Source organism: Watersipora subatra, chromosome 2 (assembly GCF_963576615.1).
Source record: "Watersipora subatra chromosome 2, tzWatSuba1.1, whole genome shotgun sequence".
Taxonomy (NCBI): domain Eukaryota; kingdom Metazoa; phylum Bryozoa; class Gymnolaemata; order Cheilostomatida; family Watersiporidae; genus Watersipora; species Watersipora subatra.
The window spans coordinates 18,333,039-18,356,606 of record NC_088709.1 but is presented as its reverse complement, the minus strand read 5'-3'; positions in this window follow the sequence as shown (position 1 = coordinate 18,356,606).

The following is a 23,568-nucleotide window of genomic DNA, read 5'->3' as shown; positions in this document are numbered from 1 at the left end:
GATGAGCATTGGTCAAGGTTGAGGGAAGTGCTAGGAAAAATCAGGCGTTCAGGCATGACGTTAAGGAAGGATAAGTGCGAGTTTGGAAAAAGTGAAATTAAGTTTCTGGGCCATTTGGTTAGTGCGGCTGGCATTAAGCCAGACCCATGTAAAGTAGAGGCAGTTCTAGGCTTGAAGTCGCCGGTTAATAAAACTGAGGCTAGGAGGTTTACAGGGATGGTAAATTATTTGAGTAAGTTCAGTAGCGAGTTGGCAGAGTTGTGTACGCCTATATATAAGGTGTCAGGGAGTAGATCACAGTGGTATTGGGGTCCAGATCAGGAACAGGCTTTCGAGAAGGTTAAGATAGCCTTGTCTAAAGCACCCGTTTTGTGTGCCTTTGATATGAGTAGGAGGCATAGGGTGTCTGCAGATGCCAGTAGAAACGCAGTAGGGGCAGTATTGCTACAATTGACGGAGGGTAATGTGTGGCAGCCAGTGGAGTATGCGTCGAGAAAAATGTCTGAGGCAGAGGAAAGGTATGCGATGATAGAGAAGGAGGCATTGGCAATTACATGGGCATGTGAGAAGTTTGACTACTATCTAGTAGGCAGAAAGTTTGAGGTTGAGACTGACCATAAGCCACTTATTTCACTGTTAGGTGAGAAGGACTTGTCAGCCTTACCAGTCAGGGTTCAGAGGTTTAAAATGAGGTTAATGAGGTATGACTACACAATATTTCATACACCCGGGGAGCAAATGTATTTGGCCGACTCTTTGAGCTGACCTAATGGCAAGTTGGACAGCGAAAATGAAATGGGTAGGAGTGAGGATGTAGATACTGCTGTAGTTAGCAGTGTGACTACTGACAATTTTACGGACAGTTTAACGATGGAATTAAGGTCGGAAATGTTGATAGATGATGAGGCTGCTGAATGTTTAAAATTTGTTACGGAAGGTTGGCCAAGAGGTGGCAAAAGGTTGGGCAGTGAGCTTCTAAAGCTTTATAGTGCAAGGGAACGGCTTACGGTACGGGATGGTTTAATTTTCTTTAGAGACAGGGTATACATACCTAGGTCTATGAGAAAGTTGTATCTAGAGAAGTGTCATGTTGGGCATCAGGGAATTGATAAATGTCGTCGGAGAGCTAGGTGCCACTTCTGGTGGCCAGGAGTTAGCGTAGATATCTATGAGTTCATAGGGCAATGTGATACCTGTGTCATCCATGGGACAGTCAAGCACCAACCCATGGTTGAATATGAGTTGCCAACAAAGCCTTGGGAAGTACTCGGTAGTGATGTGTTTGTATTAGATGGCAAGTTATATTTGTTGATAGTTGATTACTATTCCAGGTGGATTGAGGCACTGCACATCAACGCTCAAACATCTAGGGAGGTAATAGCGGTTATGAAGAAAGTGTTTGCTAGATTCGGTATTCCTAGCATTCTGCGGTCAGATAACGGGCCTTGTTATGATAGTCAAGAGTTTAGAAAATTTGCAGATTTGTACGGTATCAGGGTAATTACTAGTAGCCCTCGATATCCGCAGAGTAATGGTTTGGCAGAAAGTGCAGTTAAAACAGTGAAAAGTTTGTGGAAAAAAGAGCGGGATAAGGAGATGGCATTGTTAGTGTATAGAACAACCCCTTTGTCAACTGGGTACTCACCCGGGGAACTAATGTTTGGCAGAGCGGTTAAATCGAATTTGGGTGTGAGCAGTAAAGGGGAAGTAAATTACGAGGAGTTCGAAAGTAGAGAAAGGGAAAGGAAGTTGAAATTGAAAAGTAGTTGGGATATCCAGCATAGGGTATCAAAATTGCCGGAATTAAAGCCAGGACAAGTTGTCTACGTGAAAGCGCCTACTGACACAGGAGCAGCAGGTACGGTGGTAAGGAGAGACAGTACACCAGAGAGTTATTGGATACGTGTTGGTTCGGGTGAGATCAGGAGAAATAGGAAACATCTTTTTCCTCTTAATAACAATCTCTCCTGGGGTTCCTCTAATGATACTAACACCGGTAGTCAGGGTGCTAACTATAACATCCCTAATGATTTCTGTGAGTTGTTTGAGGATAGTGAGGAAGGTGAAACGCAGTACTGGGTAGACAACCAGCCTAGGCCTGGTGTAGGCGGAGAGAGAATAGGTGGTTTAAATGATGAATCGGAGGAACCACCCGGTGCCACGGTTAGAAGTGGCCTAGCCAGTGGGGATCCCGATGTGAGTACGCACGTTTATATAACACTGTAAATGTTTTCAAGCTTTTTCAAACAACTACAACTTTTAAATACCATATCATGAAAGAAGTTTTTTGTTGAAATGAATTAGGAAGAAAAATGAAACTGCAAATGTGTTTAAATGTAAATGTGAAATAATTAGCCAGTGATGGCTAAATATAATCTGTTTAGCTATGATTACAATAAAAAATTATTTAATAAACAAAGTAATAAAAAAGTCTTTTTTATTTTTAAATAATTATAATTTAGTATAATTAAGTATAATTTATTTTTATCTAACATATAGCAACATTTGCCACTCTAACTTTAAAACTTTTTGCTGGCTTACATCAAGCAAAGATGTCCACTAACTAGTGGATATCTTTGCTTTAAGCTAGTCTATGTATTTGATTGATATGTATTGAAATCTAATATTACATGCATGGGCTGTTTGTGAACTGCGGTGTCCATGAATCACTCTATCACCATACAATGTCAATACTTTCAGTTGATGGCAGTCGATTAGCTTCCCATCACACCAATGTAATACAACCCCAGTATGACTATCTATCTTATCTATGAGTAACCAATGATATACAGCCCCCCCCTCCATGTGTGGGGGCTGTACGATTATATCATTGGAGTAACTGATTGCATTAACTCACTTACTTAACACTATCTATTCAGTGCCTTTGCAATGCATGTAGGTATTGAATTACTTTAAATTATAAGCATATATTAGAGTAATAAACTATAATCATCATTTCTTTAATATGAGCAATAATTACCATTTTAACTGTGGAAATTCATGATAATTCTCATGGCTGATGTTATCGTTCTGTCAATCACTGCGATTGATTAGCGCAAAAAAGGGGCGTGGCACAAACGCTCCTTGTTGGCACCGGAAACGCTCGTATTGTTGATGGCACAGTTATCACTCTAAGGGGGAGATAACTTTATGACATCAGCTTACATGCATATATGCAATAGTATTTATCTGCTCTTGCAGTTGTAAGGCTAGAGCAACTCCTGAAGTAATCATACTTCGTTAGATTCCTTTGAAAACTGACTAAAATAATTGTAATAGTCACAATGAATACTTTCTTTTCTATGTAGTAATTAAAGTCCACGCGCATGCGTTGTTAGAGAAAAAATAGACTTACTAAGAGCTCTAGTGGTTCATACTGCTAGAGATCATCTTTTGCAATTCCTTCGATTCATAAATTTAGGCACACTAGCATTATTTTATTTATTTAAAACTTTGTTCAAAAGTGGTAATGTAGAAGGTGTGCTATTTTTAACTAGCCCAGTCAAAATAACAATTTTGTATTCTTCCACAGTATTGCGTTACTTTGAAAGAAATTGTCAACTGAGTTGTACAAGATAAGCAGACTGCTACATTCAAATGAAATTACACCGTAAATGTTTCTTTCACCACAAAATTGCAATTTTAGAAAATAAATGATTCAGTGGCTCAGTCAAATAAAAAACCTGGTTGCACTCATGTCGCTGTAATGGGTTTATCAGTGGCAAACATTGTAAACATCATGGTAAACACACTATTAAAACTAAACAGAAATCAGAGCGTAAACCTTTTTGAGCAGAACTGAATTATCAGATTCTTTTCCTCATTCAATGCTATTTAAATTATTGAAATTGACCAAATCCAACCATGAGGTCACAAATATTCCAATGCTGGTTCATAAAATACGAATGCTCCAGTTCATTTAAATATATGAAGTAAAAGTATTAACGAGTTACTTTCTCTCTTAAAATGTTGACTGTATTTGGAATTCAAGTTTATTCTAAGCATTCTAAAAAGTGTTGATACTTGTGATGATTAATGTAGAGATTGATATCAACAGGAAACAAGGATTTGCTTGCATATTGGTAGTTGTGCAACCAAATATTTACACCACTTTTAGATTCCTTAAGCATAGGTTAATTTAACTGAGGTACACCTGACACATTCAGACTTCAATTTGTTACTAAGTGAACGTTTTCGTGTACACATTTTTTTATATTTAGTTACAGGTACCCGCTACTCATCAGAAACCAGAAAGTGCTCCTAAACTAAGATAAAACTAGCCAAAGCATGCATGTTCAAATTGATGACCTCTTCTTATGTTATAATTTAGTTTAAATGTACTTCTGGCCATTGTCAGTTATAAAAGTCAGTATTTTGCTTCATTTTACAGTGTCAGGTTGAACCGTAATTGTGTCCTCCTGTATAGAAATTGCCTTGTCAATTATTGCAAACTTTTAGCACTGACGCAGTGCTAAAAGTTTGCTCGCTAAACGTATAATCTTTTGTTCTAAACTTCCAAACCGGGTTTTATATGCATGCCCTTCGAAGTATTAGAACCGCGTTAAACAAGGAACTACTATTAGTCTGAGATAGTGTTAATTTCTATGGCGTTGCTTTCCAAGTTCCATCTACTATCGAAAGTTTAAGCCGTGTTTCATATGTAGACTAGTTCGAAGTAGAAAGACCGTGTTAAACAGAGAGCTACTACTAGCCTGAGATCGCTATCGATTATTGCTACGGTGTTGATTTCAGATTTTTAACAAAAAAAAACTTTGGAATTGGGCAAGATAATCAACTGTTATTGATATGAATGATTCATTATTAATACGATTTTGTATAAACTTTTTTACTGATCAGTTGATAATATGGCTCGGAAAGATCAAATAATGTCAGTGGCGGTCAAATGGAAGTGGCGTTCAATTGGGGAGTGGCGGTTTATTTTTCAACCTTTTTTTCAGGGTGGCGGTCAATTAGAGGTGGCGTTCAAATAGAGGTGACGTTCAATAAGAGGTTTAATGGTAATTTATATACATAACACAGTGCAACCTACTAGTCTAAAAATGCTTAAGATAACTTTATAACCGTTCATACTATATTTCAAACTTTTAATTACTCTACATTGTTTGATGTTCAAAAAAAATTGTTCTTTTATGCTCCCCTATAAAATGGTGTCATTGTATTATGCTCACTAATTAAAAGGAGTTGCTCTACATGGTTTTTTAACCAAACTGGTACGTTCTGTAGAGCTATGGAATGCAATATTTTAGCCAAGAAACATCATTTGAAAAGTTCTATAGAGCTCATTCCGAGATGTTTTTTAGATAGGGGTCTTCCCAACTTGCCAGAAGGTTTCTTTAATATTGTAATTATTGCGACTGTATTTGCGATAGTTTAATGATCTTACAATGTCTGCAATATTCTTCCTATATCTAGCTCGCAGTTAGATATGCTAGCCATTGCTTGTTCTAACCATTCTTATCATTCTTAACTTAGCCACCTCAAAAAAATGCTTTATGTGTAAGTTGACTCATGGGAATGGTTTTCTTTCATAAGTTCACTGTATTATAGAAGTTTTTTTTTGTTTGAGCTTTAAACCTTGTTATGGAGTAAATAACTAAAAATACCTTTTAAATCTGTGTAATTTTTGTTATCAACTTATGTAAGTTCTACAGTTTGTTGTATGTCATTCGGTTTGTGCAGCTATAGCAACTAGTTCCTAGAAAAGAAAAAATATGTATTTCAAAAAACTTGAGCTCAAAACTGCCAATTAACTAAGTGATAGGCTAACCCATCAAAGTACCTGAGATGTAACGGATTCATTGAGTGATATGAGTTGTTATCTGGATTAAAATACACATAGCAACTCTGCATAACTCGCAACGCTACAAAAGCTTGCTTTATCGGTTCTTATTATTAAGCTCAGAAATATGGATACTAACTTAATCAAATTAGCAATTTCTAAAAAACCAGGTTGATGGCAAGTGGCAGTCAATTACATTACCTGTCACTGTTTGTTAGCTATTTTATTATCTAGGCATTCATCTGGTAAATTCTATAAAACCCATTAGTCGTAAAAAACTATGAGTATGCTTAGCTTTAACATAGATTCATTGAAATTAATAAACATTTTTGTACTTCAAAAGCTACTCACATATGCATTAGTCACATTTGAAAGCAGATAATAACCAATAAATACACTAACTATACTTAAGTTACTGTAGGTAACTATGGTTACTAAGGTTAACATACAGTTTCTTACTAATTGTTATTATGTACAGTTGTATTTAATTTTGATGATTTTATCAGGAGTTGTATGCATTATTTAATTCCTAGGGTTTCTATACCCAACTATACAATTTTTTTCACAATATGTGGCCAACACTGGAATGGACTAAAATGTTTAAGAAAAACTTTGAATTTAACTTTAAGGAGTTTAGCTTACTAAACGCACATTTAAAGCCAAATCCTACTATGTACTTTTTCAAACTAAACTTTAATTTTTTCATCATTTCAATTTATAAGCACATTTTTCCGGGTTCCTCTTCACTATAATTCATAACGAATAATGATGAGCTGAGCGAAAGCGAGCATCATATTTTTTTCAGTCATTGTTGGAGAGATTTTGGCAAATAAGATATTGGCCTTTTTTGTAATTCTAAAGTATTCAGCTCAGCAAGTGCCAAGTTTGAATTTTTAAAGAGATCTTTGCTAATGTCGAATGGTCTAAAGGGCACAAAATACATGTACATTGTGTTCCACATCGGAAGGCAAAAAAACTTGAAATGAAGATGTTGTATCTCAGGGGTGCCCTTCACAAAGAAATCCCAGCCTGAAAGATAACAATTTGTTTCAAGCTCACCAGCGAAGTTGTCTGAATTTTTCCCGATGAGTTCTTACTTGTTTAGATATGTTTTATTGCTCAGATATTACCTCAACTTTTCTGTAGAGCTCTCTTGATTTTCTCTTCTTGTAAACAATGCCACGGTTGCAAACTTACGCATACCAACCCAAATAAATCAACACCTCAATACAAAGATCGTGTATTTCAACAATGTTGAAATACAACTGTGTTAGTTTACAATTTTAATTCACAAATAGTGATTTGAGAAACAAATGCAGATAGAAAAAGTTGAGAAAGGTATTAACCTTTCTCATTTTTTTTCTTTCTACTTGACATGTATGTAGTGATACATAATATACAGCGATATAATAATATGTAGTGATGCATAATATACAGCGATGCCAAATCTGAATAAAGCAACTTTAAATCTGGAGAAGTCTTTATAAAATGTAGCTTGGGTAGTGGATTAAGGGATCTGCCTATTATTGGTCTTTATATTATTATATTATCTGTCCAAAGACTTCACAGTTAAAATAAGATAAGTTGATATTTATGTATACAAGCTTATGTAAAAGGCTATTTATCTTTCCGGTATGTTCTTTAGCCCTGATTAGGTAAACATGTAAAAAACAGCCAAATCAAGGAACACACAGCTGAAAAGTTTCAATTTTTTGATTGCTTTCAAAACTGTTGTATGTTGAAACAAATGTTTTAGAAGAACAAATTCATTGTCTACTTAACTTATTCTGATCAGAAAATTCAGTATACAGCTAGTAAGTAAGCAAAATTAAACAGCTGTGTTGTTTAAAACCCTCTAAAACTAAATATAAACACTGATCCACATCCTAATAATTGATGAAAATGTGTTTATTGTCACCAAAATATAGAAAAATGAAAGAAAGTGTAAGCTCTTAAATGTGTTGTCCTGCTTATGCAATGACTGATTGAAATACCCAAGCAAAAGTTAATCTTACTCACACTGGTTCACTACACTAAATCACTTCTTTGCTTTCATAATCATGAATGAATCTGACACTTTAATTCCTGTTATTAGTACAATCAGAATCAATATATGCCAAACCGTATACTTGATTTTTGTGGCTAACTGTTGCCTTCTTTCTTAATATTTGATTCATGATTGTTGCATGGCTTTGTTTAAATTTTTCCTGTTTGAACTGAAATTATTGCCAATAAAACAATGTATAATGATATTTTTCATTACTAATACAACATTGTGCAACATTTATTGATGTGTGTATGAAGTAAACAAAATCAATGTTTTTGTGTATTGTATCTTACATTACATCACCCTTTAGTTTTTGTAATCCTTACTGAATCTGACACTTTCATCTCTATTCATCTTTCACATCAATTAGAAGATTTTACAAATTGCACCAGATTAAACCGTTTATTCATAAAAGATAATGCGCAATCTTAACCAATTAAGCTGATATTCTACTGCGTTTTGTTTTGTTTACAGTTTGATTATGTAAAGAATTCACAACAAATTAAAGTCAAACGAAGACAATATTCGCAAGTTTGTACTTTTTTGTCAAAACTTGTCAAATTTAAACGACAAACAAAAACTTCTTTATAAAAATGAGCACAAGACTGAAACTACATGAAACAACATATAATAACAATAACAACATACAATGTATAATGTACTTGTATAATAATAAACAAAACTACATATAATCAAAAGTATATGACTTCTCTTTCTGCATACACTTCAGATGCCATTACATGATCATAGCTTTTGTATCCAACATAGCAATCAGCTATTGACACTTGATCTTTACAGTAGCCAACATGTATGGATAAATTGACATCACCAGCTGGAATTCCCTCACATATTCCTTCAACTAAAACAGGAACTGGAAACAGTCTACTTAACAACAAACTTGAAATCTGTGCTCTGCTAGAATAAATGCAGTACCTTTCTTTTGTAATCTCTGATCAACTGCTGCTTAATTTCGTGCAGCTAATTCTTTTCAGATTAAACTGTACAAAACATTTGATGTATTAATTCATAATACATGTAAGTCAGTAAATCCTTTACTTGCCAATTACAAGGAGCAGATAATTTCTGTAGAGAGTTAGCAAGTGTTAGTTTCCAAATTTACTTTAAGCTTGGTATAATTTACAATTATTGTAAAACTATCTAAAACGAGTAACAGCATTCATATAAACTACATTTACCCACTTGCTACATTTTTAGCTTGCATTTAAGATGTCTAGAAATTCTGTGTTGTGTTGGAATAAATAAAAGATGAGATTTGGAGGTTCTGTGTTGACTGTGATCATGTAAACAGGGTAAGTGAACAGAATGCTTATCCACTTATACGGTTCATTGACAGTTTTGATGCTCTGGCGTAAAACAGATTATTTAGCATGAGCACACCAGACCTTGCCAGTGGGTACTAGCAGGTGCCTTTGGATGTTGATGTGCAAAATAATTCAGCCCTTGCGACCTTGTTCCAGGCTCTGAAAATGTAAGTTTAGCTCCTGCCAACTACCAGAGATTGATGGAAAGGGCACTGCATAGCCTTTACATGAGCACACCATTAGTTTACTTTAAAAAATATAGTCATTACATTGGTTTTAACACAACCTGTATAAACTGCATGATATTTTCAAGTTCAGGATATGACTCAAGTTCAAACTAGTCAAGTGTCAGATTGTCTGGCCATAAGTCTGTTATTTGAGCCATGAAGTTAGTGAAACCTGCTGGCTAGTGATATACCGACCCTGAGTATGCACAGACTACCTGAAACTGCTCTATTTAGGACTTGTTCATTTAGCTCAAGAAACTACAGGGGTTTTTGGGCAGGATCCGGTACTGCTGTAAATAAATTTTAAGCTTTGCTACCACAGCATGGCCCCAGCACAAGCTTGAAGAAAAAAGAGAGAAATGGACATGGAGAAACAATGAGCATTAGCGTTTGAAAGCCTTAAAGACAGAATAGTCTCTCAGCTCTTTCTGGGATATTCCAATCTCAGCTATTCATGTATATTGGATATAGATGCAAGTGAATAAAGGGTGGAAGCAGGGCTTTCCAAAATGCAGAACAGAGTCAATTAGGTGATGTCTATTTTTAATTAGTGAAACCCCTGCGCGTGCAAAAAGGAAAACATCAAAAAATGAGCAGTTGTCGGTAGTCAAGGCCATTAAGCATCTTCAATTCTACTCATACATGTGGAAGTTTTTACTCCAAACAAACTATACTTTGTTCCATGTTCTGCGCAACATTAATAGACCATTTAACCAGGTATGGCAGGGGCTAAAGATCCTGGCCAAACATAGGTACACTTTAGGCATCGGGCAAAGCTATGCTACAGCCAAGCCAATTGGTAGAGCCAGAAGAATTCTGCCTGCTGCCAGTAATGCAAGTTCATTGTGCAAGGTGAACTCACTCCAAAGGAGCTAGCCAAGACGAGACTTTGCCATGCAGTACTGAGGTAAACCTAGAGAGTGTGTCAGAGGTCCCAAAGACTGCCTGCGAGATGACCAGCTATTATAACCAACCTGCTGCCTTAGATTTTTCTGCTGAAAGTGTTTGCTCAACGCTGGCCAAAAACATCTTAGACCGAACGTCTTATGACAGGGCTCTAGAGAAAACTCGAAGTGTCATGGGAAAGGAATTGGCGCCGCTACAAGCTACCAGTTTTGAACTGGGAAAAATCGTTAATCTGGCAGGCAACCTACGATGATGAAAAGCTGACATAAAAAACAGTTGGAATCAGAGAACGGAAGCACAAAAAATTGCAACAAATTTGGACATACTTTGGAACATGATCAGATGGAGTTGTAAAAACCCGGACGTCTCTTCACAACCAACCTGTGCAAGAAATCTGTGCAAGAAATAACCATAAGGTCAGGCAGGCCTATATTAGGGTGAGCAAGATGACCAGTTAGCTCCATTTGACTTGATTCCGGCTAGGTTTAGTAGCAACGGTGAGGAGACTGGTCAGCCAAAAAGTGTGCCAACTGCAAAAAAAGATTTGAGCACAGACAGCCATGGAAAAACAGAAATTATCAGCCTACTTACTTTGGCAGAAGGTGGCCATAAACTTGGTAGGCAAGTGAGTGGCAAGAAACAAGTGGATGATGAGTACTGAATGACCAATTCACCCAATGGAACAACGCACTGGTCCTTTAAAAATACAGTGCGTATGTTGTAGCCTTTACTCCAAATAGAAGAGCTGTCCCCAGCTCCAATGCAACACAAACCCTGATCAGCAAGAATGACTCAGAAGCCGGATCGCCAAGGAGCTAGCCAGCCAGGAGACCTTCTGCCTTCCCACTTTTGCTCAACAAAATGTACGGCAAGAAAGGAAGAGCTTCTGCCAAACCAGTCAAGCAAGTGAAAAGAGTTTTCCTGTTGACACTCCCACACCCAAAACCCTGAAAAAATAAAAGAACTGAATAGGTATTATGCCCGCAAAGTAGTTTACAATTAAGACCAAAATATGTAGCTCTCAAAAATGTTGGATGAAGTAGTGGCTCCTAAAAGACCGACAAAACCGGTGTGACATACCCTACAGGATGAAAGTATTATATAGATATAATGATTCACGATTTTGCAAACAGTCAATTCCGCGAATTATTTAATTCCGCGAATAATTAGTTCTATTTTCAAACACAGGGGAGAATAACTACTGCCTCACATTAAAAACTAGCCGCTAGGCAGAAGTACTAAACGTAGCTGAGTTCCAACACTTTTTTAAAATCATTGCCAGGGCTTCAAGTTAACCCCATTGCCAATGCATCACACTTCTTTGCAAAATTATTCAAGGTTGTCATAAGTTATGCAGAATGGCGTCATTGCAAAAATAGCCGCTAGGCAGAAGTACTAAACATAGCCGAGTTCCAAAACCTTTTTAAAATCATTGCTTGGGCTTCGACGTAACCTCATTGCCAATGCATCACACTTCTTTAAAAAATTATTCAAGGTTTTCACAAGTTATTCGGCATGGCGTCTTCATCGAAAAAATTTCTCCTACAGCCTTTTTTTCATGGAAATCAACCCAATCAACCTTTAATACCAAAGTTGAAGACGATAATGATTCTGATCTGGACATTATGGTATGTATTTGATTTGCAATGCAGATACGTCTTTTTTATAATTAACTGTGTTAGTTCCGTTTTTTTGTTTTAAAACTGATAGCTTTTATTCAATACTTCAGCTACTGTTTTTGTACTTCCTTTACACTTATTAATACTTTTCCTTTTTGTGTTTACTGCGGATTGAGAATGAAACAAAACCTATTCAGATTACGAAAACTAGAGACAAGTAGTAATATTCACCAAGGCAAGAATATTGGCAGAAAAGCAACCAGTCAACCTAGACCCCTTCATCAACAACAACTCCTTGATGTCGCTGCAGCAAACATGACTATATTTTTTTTTCATGTATAGATATATTATAATTTATCACAAAATTTAGTGTACAAATAAAATATTTCAAATACAAATAAAATTTTACAAACAATGAATGAAGTAAATAAAAAAGGTTTAGCCCATATGGCGGTTGTCTGGCAATAAAATTTAACTGATACTCTCGATAAGTAAATACTAGAGTGTAATGGTGCTCTCTGACTAGTTATTTTGGTAGTAACAGCTTTATATCACTTTCACTGCCTTGAGTAGATGTTAAAGGCAATTCTCTTGCTACTACATGGCTGGTAAGAGAGTTATCATCAAAATTCTCCTTGTGGCTTACTATTGCAAAGTTCTGCCGGTCAGTCAAAAATTTGTGCTCGTAAAGGCGTTCTTGTTTCTTTTTTAAAACAGATATATTCTCCTCATTAGCAGCCGTGGTTCTTTTCTACTTCAATTTCAAGACCTCCCTGAATGATTGGTGATCTTTTAGGAATGACATCTACCACCCTTGCAGTCATTGTGCCTCCATGTATGATGAAAAAGCTGCTTACTCTACATAGTTCACTGGGTAGATGACTAACCGTTGCGCAGTCTGCGTTTAATAGCTTTAATGCAAATAGGTTGTGCAGATTATTAGGCTCTCTCACTAAAACAAATAACAAAGTGGTAGGAATGGAAAAAAATAACAATTGCGTTTTACCAAAGAACCAAAGTAAAATTCAGTTATTAATTTAGTCATTGGTTTTGAAAAAACTCATTACTTACCACAAGTTGTTGGTTCATCAAAGACCTCTAAATCGATGAGTATTCGTGAAACCCTCTGAACGCAGCAAGAAATTTATAGCTTACTATGTTTGACTCGTAGTTGTCAGCTAAATAGAAACCTAAATGCCTGATGTACGCATGTGCGGCTAGCAATACGCATTGCTCTATTGCTAGCCGCAATAGAGTTAACCCTTAATTGAGAGGGATTGTGTTCGTCCGCGAATAAATTAGTTCGCGAATATGCATGAAAAAAGCGAGAGTTTGCGTGAAAATTAACTCCGCGACTATTTTCATCCTGTAGGGTATGCAGCTAAGAAACCAGCACCACATGCCTCAGCACTTTGTTATTTTTGTGTGTCTTTGCCATTAGCAGCACGGATCAAGAGACCAGGGGAGAGAATACTAAGGGAAACACAAGGACAACTTAGATAGATAAGTAGAGCATACCACATAGACCGATCTCAATAAAGCAAGTTCTGGCACACTGTAGGTTGGAGCCCCTGTCTGAAGAAGATGCTGTGTACCTTGTTGTTAACCACACCTTGCTGACCTCGCAGAAGGCAGCTACATTTCCTAGAAATATTGAGCAGGCAAGAGCTTTTTAGAGGAGAAGACAATCATCTCCATTCAGAAGAGCTCTCCCATTCCCAAGGAATTAAACAAAAAGGCCTCACCAACCATCAACCTTGTTCGGTCCCTGTAATGATGACCAGCTAGCGGGATTCTCAGCGTAAATAGAGAACCGGCAAATACAGCACGGGCAAAAAAGGAGGACCAAAGAACCTATGGCTGGCAGCCAATTTTGTGTCGACACCGCCAAGGTCATCGGCGGTGCCCTCTCCCGCCCTAAGGAAATGACTCGACACCACATTACTATGAAAAAGAGCAACTGCCCGCCCAAAAGAGCAAGCGACCGGGTGTTGCTAGACACTAGGGAAATAGACCCACTTCATGACATGGTGGCCAGAGCTATTTATATACTTGAGGACAAAGCTCCTCCATTATACAAAAAAATTTGTGAGGAGCCAGCAAATGAGACTGCAGGAAAGACACATTACGAACAAAGTTGTGCGATGGAGGACGCTGTTGCCAGCCTGTTGACTGAATCGTTAACTTACCGGAAAGAACAGCTGGTCTTCTTCGCAATACCCAACCTAGTTTCAAAATTGTAAGTCATGCAAAGCAGAAATTTTGATGACAATTACTGAAAAAATTTTAAAAATTTGCATTTTTTGGACTGTTCAATTGATTCTTTAATAATCCAGGCAATGATTACAGCTTCCGCATGCTTTTTTTCTTACCAAAATAGCTATAATAAATAATTGGGAAAGCACCATATTGTGGGGATGATAACTCTAAAGAGATTTAGCAGGTTTAAGCAAACCAAGAGTAAATAGTGACATTCTGCCTGATTAGATGTATTTGATTAAATAATAGATAGTTTATATAAAAATTAAAACTAATCAAATTAACTGAGATGCATCTTAGGGTAATAGCGGTAATAATGCAAGCGTATTGAAGTTTGCTAAGAGTAAATACAATATTTTAGCCTATTGTTACAGTCTTTTTGAGTTGCCTTATCACAAATTAATTTGGATGATTTTGTTAACAAAATTTTATCTGATCTCTGAAATTTGCATCGAGGCAGAAAAAAAAATAGTTGTGAAATCTTTAAAAGTGAGTTATGTTGCCAGAATATAAAAATTTATTCATTTTTGTTTGAACTATAATTAAAATATTTGAGACTTGAGCAACAAAAAAACTTGGCTGCATTTTGAAAGAATTGGTACTGTGATTTACCTATTTAAGGTAGTAGTTGTTGTCTTGTAAATGCTTCGAAAACAATGGTGATTGTTCTATGGTAATTCCATTTCATGCATGCTTATTGAATTAAATTGTGATTCCTAACTATTAATTACTTTTCCTTAGTTTTATTATAGGGTTTACAAATGTTTACCTACTCAAGGGATGTAACTGATAAAACATTTTTTTAAATAAAAAAAAATTTGGAGCTTCACATCGTTAGGCTTCTGATAAAGTAGTGGGGAGCTGGAATGGTATGCTAACACTTACTCAGGATTGGTCTATGTATGTTGGAATACACATTCATAGAGATAATTCCCTCGATAGGTCCTGGAGTGCTGCATTCATCATTGTTGATCATGAAGAAGAATCTGCAACACTCTTCCGAGTTTGTCAGCCCTCGAGCTCCACTGCTTAAAGAAAGCCTCAGTCCACTGTTTGTGTAAAGTTTATGATAGCTTCCAATATCCTAAATAGACATGTATATGTGTCTCAGTCTATACAAAAAGCTTTCTTAGTAACATTATGAAATTCATAGCAAGTACATTGTACTGATGGTACAAGTACTCACCCAGACAACTCCTTCATCTGTATTAACTTTTAGATTAAAAGCACCAAATGTAGCAACATTCATCTGAGGAAGTCTGTAAAGGGTCTTTCCATCCGGGGCCATGACTAAACGAAAAAGAGGAAACATTTTGCACTAGTATTGTACTGGAAACTATTTCTACTGTCATATTTACCAGCTGGTTATGCAACAACTACTCAGTGCGCTTAGAGTTTAATACACGTGTTTGCTGCACTTATGATCAAAGAATACGACATTCAAATAGTTCACAACTGAGTTTAAGATTATAAGAGTTTAGACAATGACGTCATAGCTAGTTAGCCGTGACTGCGGAAATGCCACACCTCCAATTGATAACATATTACTGAGACACTAACTTTCACCTTCCAAAAGCCCACTTCAAAAAGTAGCTAGGGTTACTTATTCACATCAATTTTACTTTTCCATTCATTATTTTGTTGGTGATTCCCAAATATTAGAATTTTTCGTTTTCTAAATGTTACAAAAAACTCAAAAATTGTATATCAAGCACTTGGTAAAATCGTTATTTTGAATATTAATTAATTTTTGACTTATTACTAGATTTTAAACTTCTTTGTTAGCTTAGACTAATATAAAAGTCTTCTAGTCAAAACTTATTTTTAGCACTGGTTCTAAGTTTCAAAAAGTGTAAAAGAAATTCAGCTCAATGCAAGTGTAGGCAATTCTTTTTAACGTACGCCGCCACTGGAAGTGAGGCTTAATATAAAATGATGTTTACATGATTGTCTAAACTAGGGGTTCTCAATTACAAATGTAGGTTTGCTAGTTTCTCCCTTTCCAGATTACGAAAACTCTAGTCCCCCCTATTTTACCAGGCTTCGTTTTGCTTTCAATCTGCATCCTTCTTCATATTTTGTCATTTCTGCATTCCGCAGCACCAAATGTTAAGTATCACAGCATTCAGTAGTTTAACTATCTTTATAAAGGTCTGGTAAGCATCTTATTGGTAAAAAGGAAGTGAAAAATCTCCAAAGTTATAGAAAGTAGGATGAAACTATGAATAACAAGATAATACACAATGTAATAAACACCCAGTTTATCAACAACAAACAACAATATGCAGCATGTAGCTATTATGCACAGCTATGCAAATACAATGTATCAGCAAAAATATATAAATAAAGGCCGGAATTCCCACTCTGAAAATGAAAATTTTCCCCTTGGGGGAATTCCCCACCATTTGGGAACAACTGGTTTACACTCTTCTATGTTCTACTCAGGTTCACAAGCACATGGACTCTGCTCTTTCGGTGTCGTTTGTACCTTTTATATCAAAATAATCTTTTATAGAAGAAGCATTTTTATAGAAGAAGCTCTGCCTCATCATGTATGATCTTTGCCGAGCTGGTTCAAGCTAACTAGAGAACATTACCATGCCCTTTGCCCTTTCGTTTCCAATTTGTGACCTTTGAGCTCTAACTCTGAAACAAAAGGCAGCCAAGCCCATGCTCAGAGTTGCCAGGCCCCTGTGCGGAAACAGTTAAGTTTACATCTGTAACAATTTTTGCTCAGGATTGAGTAGTTCTTTGTCTAATAGTTCTCGCACACATGTGTGGTTTCTGCCTAGTTATTTGCATCATCTGCCGGTTACCAGTTGCCGAGATCTCCAGCACTAGTGCTCTCCAAGTGATTGACTTGTGGGCTGATCTTCCACCACTTCAGCAAGGGTACGGAAATGGCTGGATGGTTTGTGGAGGTCATCTCGTTGCTAATCAGGAGAGTAAGTGAGTCTTCTCTTGGTGGGACGCTGGCTGCTCTGGTGTAGCCTGATATGGCCGAATCAATCTTTGGCTATGACTCAACCTGTTTTCTGTTGTTAGAGTCGGTGAACAGAGACCCATTCTTAACCTGGCATCACCGCCTTGTTTGATGATGAATACCTCTCATTCAGAGGGGTTGACCCAATATGCAACTGACTCTTTTTCCTCTGGCCGGTGTGTCAATTGATGTTGCAGGGTAAGGTTCCTCGATACGAGTAATCAAATGCAAGGGCAGACAAGTGTAGCAAAGCGCTGCAACACAATATGCTTAAACTGCCTGTATCTGGTAACAAATTGGCTAATGCTGCACTGGTCTATCTAATCACTAAAGGCCACGACCTCATCATCCTGCATTTTTTAGAGATATATCTCATTTTCCCTACCATTTGTTTCTATGTTTTGGTCTACGGTTCCTTGTCAACTTGTTCTCTGAAGGTTTACGGTATTTTAGCAAGGAACGTGTAAATGGGAGTATGTGGGGCTGCCCTCTTTCTTGTCACAAAGCAATCTGCAGCAGCTTTTGGGTAGACTTTTAAGACAGCATGTGGTTCTATTATATATTTGCTTTGATCCAGTTCATAGTGCAGCTTGAGGAGGTTGTCCTTTATCAAAAAATTGTTGGAACATCTTTGCAATTGGCTCTTCATTTGCTACTATCATTGTTAGTCGTGGCTGTGTTAGAACGTTTTTGTTTTCTTTTGTATCCTCCTAACTAGGAAAGTTTTTTTTGCTAAATTATGCAACTGTGTTGAGAGATGTCGCAGAGAGGTTTCTGATGTATCGACAGCATTGGAGAAAAAATTGATAACATGCGATGTGTATAAAAACTTTTCAAAGGTGATATAGTGATCATAGTTTGGACACCACTACATCCTTCTCCTTCCACTCACGTATTAATCCAACATAGTTCCTCCTCAACCGAGTCATACCGCAAGCATTGGTATCAATCCGATCTCCTAGTGGCTGTGTCAATCTAAGATTATGCCAGACTAGCTCAGACAAAGGTGCCTCAAATTGAGTTTTTTCTTGTCTCGTCGCTTCTTGTCAATAAGTTGTCCCGTGATTGCTTTATTCTATGCGTTCTCTATCTAACGTATTTTGGTTTGATGAGAGTATTGGTGGTTGGAGAAACTCCTGATAGTGGTTGATATTCTAGGAGGCTTTTTTATGGGTAGTTTAACCTGGCTTCTTTTATGTTAAGGCTATTCTTAAAAGTTTATTTGAAAAAAAACTCACATTACGATTATTTGGTATCAAAAAAATTACCATGTCTCAATCCGCTGTGCTGCAGGTGCAAATCATAAGCAAATGTGCTTACAAGCTCTTAAAAAGTAAAAAATGAACAGTTAATTGCAGCCATCACAAAACACCGTAGGTTGACATCTATTTATTTTGATGACGTAGTAAAACATTGTGGTTATTGTTTTGCCATGTGATAATAGCACATGAATTGAAAAGCTAATAAAAGGTTCAATATAAAACGTCTCTTAGCACTAACTTATGACAAACACATTTGGTTTTACCAAAAATCCCTTATCAAATATAGATGCTAGCTACCTTACAGTTTCGTTTCAGCTTGGTCTAATCATCTAGTCGTAATCTGATCATGTGACCTATAATTCCTGTCAAAGGGTGCGAGCAAATTCTACAGCATTTTTTGACAATCACAGGTGACCAACAAGCTCCTCAATTTTATCAGAGGATGATATGCAATCTTTTGAGCTAGGTTTAAAAAATTAAACAAATCTTTACGGTAGGTTTTGAGATATCAGTGCTCAAAGGGACAGCATTACAATGATGAAAAAATAGCTGTGTAGCAACAACAGACATGGTTTTATTGAATATGTGAAGTATATTTCTGAAAATATTTTGACGAATGAAACTGCAAAAAGGTGTAAACAGAAGCCATCGTGTTCAACTACGACCCATCTGAGCCGTTTTGGAAAGGGATTCCAACCTACGGTGTTTTCGTGATGACTGTGATTAACTATTCGTTTTTTTCATTTTAAGAGCTTGGAATCACTTTTTCAAATATTTTGCACCTACAACACAGCAGAGTAAGATATGATGAATCTTTTGATACCAAGTAACTGTAAGGTAAATTTTGTTGCACGTCAATCTTTGAGTTTTAATGCGGCTAGGGTTTTTTTGCCCCAATTTTTCTGAACAAGTGTAGTAAGGTTTCAGTTTTGCCTAACTTTGTATGGCAAGACTGAAACTTTGTATGAAAAATTGTTTCCGCTTTTTTACTAAATACATATGGCTAGCCAAAACTTTTAGGACTTGATATGGCCCAACAAACTTTGCCTGCATTTGTTCCCAGCTAGACCCCGTCACTTCGTGCAACAGAAAAAGCTCTTTCCTGCATTCTTGTCAAAATCCTATTTGGACCTGCCATTAGACCTCATGTACGGTTTTGAGCTTTTTTAAGTCATTTTGCGGGCTCACCGGCTAAAAGAGCTCGAGTGGGGGTAACTTTCAAGTTGGTCTGTCAACTTCAGACTTTGCCCCAGAATTAGCATATTTGTTGTTCATTTGGCAGCAGATTTGAAAGTGCATTGGTATAAACTCATCAGCTGAAAAAGCACTGTGTTCTACTCATTTTGCCTTCAAAAAGCAAGAGTGCTTGCTGTGAGTCTCCTAGTCCGCATTTGTCTGCACCACTAGTGCATTTGCCTAGGAATTATACGGGTAATGTGTATCTTTACTATGTTCTAGAGCTGGGACAGCTCAGCCATCAATTGGCTTCTAAGCTGCACTTTGTGGTTTGTGTAAAACTGCTCTAGTAATCTTAATTAGCAGAACAGTATGTTTTACTTGGGAGCCCACAGGTAAAAGGAATGTACCTTGGTAGCATGTCAGCAACCATGCCAGTCGCTTGGCCTGTCTCAGTTGCATGCAGTTATGTCTGAATGCCATTCCACATAGAGATCCTCTAAGTGGGCTGGCATCCTTATATTTGGTGTATCTAAAGGTGTGGTTCCTGATCTGAAGAAGGGTAGTTCGTCATCCACTTGGTATTTCTCTACATCTGTGTATGTGCCGATTGTACTACTGGTTTGGAGGAGCAGTGATAGGCCCATGAGGGTGAGGCAACGCATGACTACGCTTCTCTTCAGCTTTAACTAATTTAGGTTCATATTCGGTAGTTGCCCAACCAGACAGTCCTTGATCATTTTCAACAGACAATAACTCTTTGTCGTCAGAATGAAAGTTGCAGTCATCTCGGTCCTGGCTGGCACCACAATTTTGCATACCATTTGAATATGGCTGGGCAGCAGCCAGCCGTGTTTTTGTACAGGGCAGAGAGCAACTGTTCACAGAGACCAGAGGATGCTGAAACTCCATGGTGCACTAGTTTGTCCCCAGAAAATTACAACCCTAAAATTGCAACTTCACTATTATGCCTCATCACTAAGAGCTTCTCGGTACTTACATCTAGGAGTTGAACGAGCAGCAGTACTACTGTGTATAAAGGCAGCCCGATTTCATCATCTATAGCTGTCGCTTTTTTCCAACAAGACCCTGGCAGCTTAGGAGAGCTTGTCATATGCCTGCTTGCTCAGAAAGTTTATAGTGCATCTGCTGTCAGTTAGAAATTAAACAGGCCACCCCTCCAACCTCTCAAGAAAGAAGTAGCTGGTGGAATGGGGCTGATTCAGAGTCTGTGTCTAAACTGGTTCGGCACTAATATTGCTGAAGCTATGGGGGTTTTTTTAGTCCAGGCAATATTGAAACTGCTTGGGCAGCATTTTTAGGTGCATGCATAGTCTGACCGGTATGCCTATGATATGTCGGTTCTGCTGCCTTTTAGGCCGGTTTTCGATAGCATAGTCAAAAGCCAGCCTTTATCCTTCTATGGTTCTGACGCTTGCTCTGAGAAACCACACTTCTGGAAAATGCTCCTGAAGTGTTTTATCTAGCTGGCCAGACAATAAAAAACAAGTCAGTCTAGCCACAAAGGTAGATTTCAACATTATACCGGCTGATTTCCTTCTATTTGATCCTTTTAGCACATTCCTGGCTGAGCAGTCTGATGTGACTTGGTTCAAATTAGGCAGGCATGCTAACAAGCCGGGTCCTTTTTTAGAAGTCATGGCTCCAAAGCCTGGCAGTAATTTCTGTGGGCAATGGCCGGTGCTTCCTACTGTCAGAGCAACAGGAACAGACCGTCTCTGCTTTGGTTTTCTATATTAATGCCAGGGCTTCTGAGTTAGAGCCTCCCTAGCCAAATTTTTTCAGTTGGAGTTTAGTCAGTCTGGCCAGCTCAACGAGCCTTCAACAGGACTCCGACTAGTTCTTTTTTGCTGGAGAATAAATGTATAGTTTGAAGGTCTTACTGCTATCAGTAGTTGAATTCCAGTGTGTATCGACTTTTTGGAACAGTGCCGTTGCATATGCCCAAGGCACCTACAGCCTCAACACCAAAGGATTTTTTTTTTTCTTGTTCATCATTGGTCAGCTCTGTTTTTGTTGCAACTGCTGCACTTGGTGTGTCCACTGCTGCACAAGCGGCCTACCATGTGGTCTTGAACTATAGCTGGTTGCTCTTAAGGAACCTTCTCTACGGGCTCCCAGGCATCAGCTGTTGTTCTGCTATCTGGTTTGGTATAGAGAAAATGTATCCTGATGCGTTCAGCTTCTTTCAGGGTAGCTGTAGGCATACCTAAGAAGTGATTTTGTAAGTCAGCGTAATTCATTGAGCTACAGAACAATTCTTTTGTCATACATTGTCGATAGTCGGGTTATCCCGATGCAGGCGAAGCAAATCTCTGTGGGCAACATGGACCAGCATCCTCTTCTTTATAAAATCTCTTTGAAAAGGTCATTTGTTCACTTTATGCCTGCTGGGCGGATAGCCCGAGTCAAGCCTGAGGGCATTTCAGCGGCATAAAGGTTCTTGGTCTGTTTACAGGTTTTGGCCTCGTTGCGCAATGCTTTCTCTTGACTCAGCAGGGTCATGTCTTTGACGTAGCAATTGGCGTCAACTACATCATAAAAATAAGCAATGAAGCATTCTACATCTCAAGTTCTAGCCTACTGAGGAGTTGTGTACTGTCGGGTCAGTTAATGCGTTCTGGACATCAATAACACACAGTTCAAGGCTTTGACAAGTCGGTCTGCTCCTGGGTCATCTAATGGGCATTCTATCCGCAAGGGGTTTCTGAGCAAGCTTCTGCCATTCTTATGGCAGATCTCTAACTTGCCTCGATGTCTGTAGAATTGAAATTAAAATCAGGCTGGCTTGTGCCAGGCTGATCTCTGCTGGGTTGGGTAATGCCCTCTACATTACTTTATTATAGCATTTTACATTATTTTCTATAGGGCTCAGCAAAAATAAATAATTTATGTGTACCAATCTACAGACTGCTTCCCCACAACTTCAAGCTGGCCAAGCAATTGAGTAATAAAACAAAAGAATTTATAGATGGTATTTAAAAATATGATGTTATTGTTATGCGCAACTATCTACTGTAAGTACTGATCATTTTCACCATTGCTAAAGAACTCAACCCAAGGAACCTATGCAACTATGTATATCTTTTTGTTTTACTGCTATCTATAAAATACAGCTCAAATATGCAGTGAAGCCACTTCAGACAGATTGCTGAGATTCATTTTTTGGCAAACAATGCAATTGTTTTGCATAAAATATGCATAGTCATTAAAATTTACTTATGTTATTAACTTTGAACATGCCTAAGCAGAAGTTACAATCTTATTTCAAAAATTTAAAAAAGACCCAACTTTTTCAGCCTCACCTTATAACACTATGCTAAGAATCAGATAGAGGAGCTAGAAAAACCTTTTAGGAAATGAGATAAAAAAGTATAACATATCGAAAGAAGGAGAGTTAAAAAACATGAAAACTGTTTTTAGTGTGAAAAATTATTAAAAACAAACAGTGTTAGATACTAAAGACAGTATCACAGCATTAGTGACAATCATGATATAATGGAAACATGGCAACATTATTAATAAAGACCTTTTATTTCCGGAAATAAGTATAAGCTATAGGAAAAGATGGCTCTGTCTAGCAACGTTGAATGTTAGTTTAAAGATGGTTCATATTATGTCATCATATGTTGGAGTTGTCCCCTAGACAATCATTTGCCAATTATGTGCACCATCAGCCAAAATCATAGTCAAGGCAATGTAGATACTTTAGAAGAGATTGCATCCATTGAACTTTTCCGATTGTTCCCCAAAAATGCATGACCGCTTGAGCCAAATGTACAACTCCAGTGGTGAAGACTGGTTGCCACGGAATGCTTGATTAATACTTTTTTACATGATGGTTGCTACAGGAATACTATTTCATTGTTTCTGCAAGTGTGTTGTATAGCGAGGATGATATGTTGCAGGTATTCTCATAATGTTAACGCAGATGGGGTTGTGATAG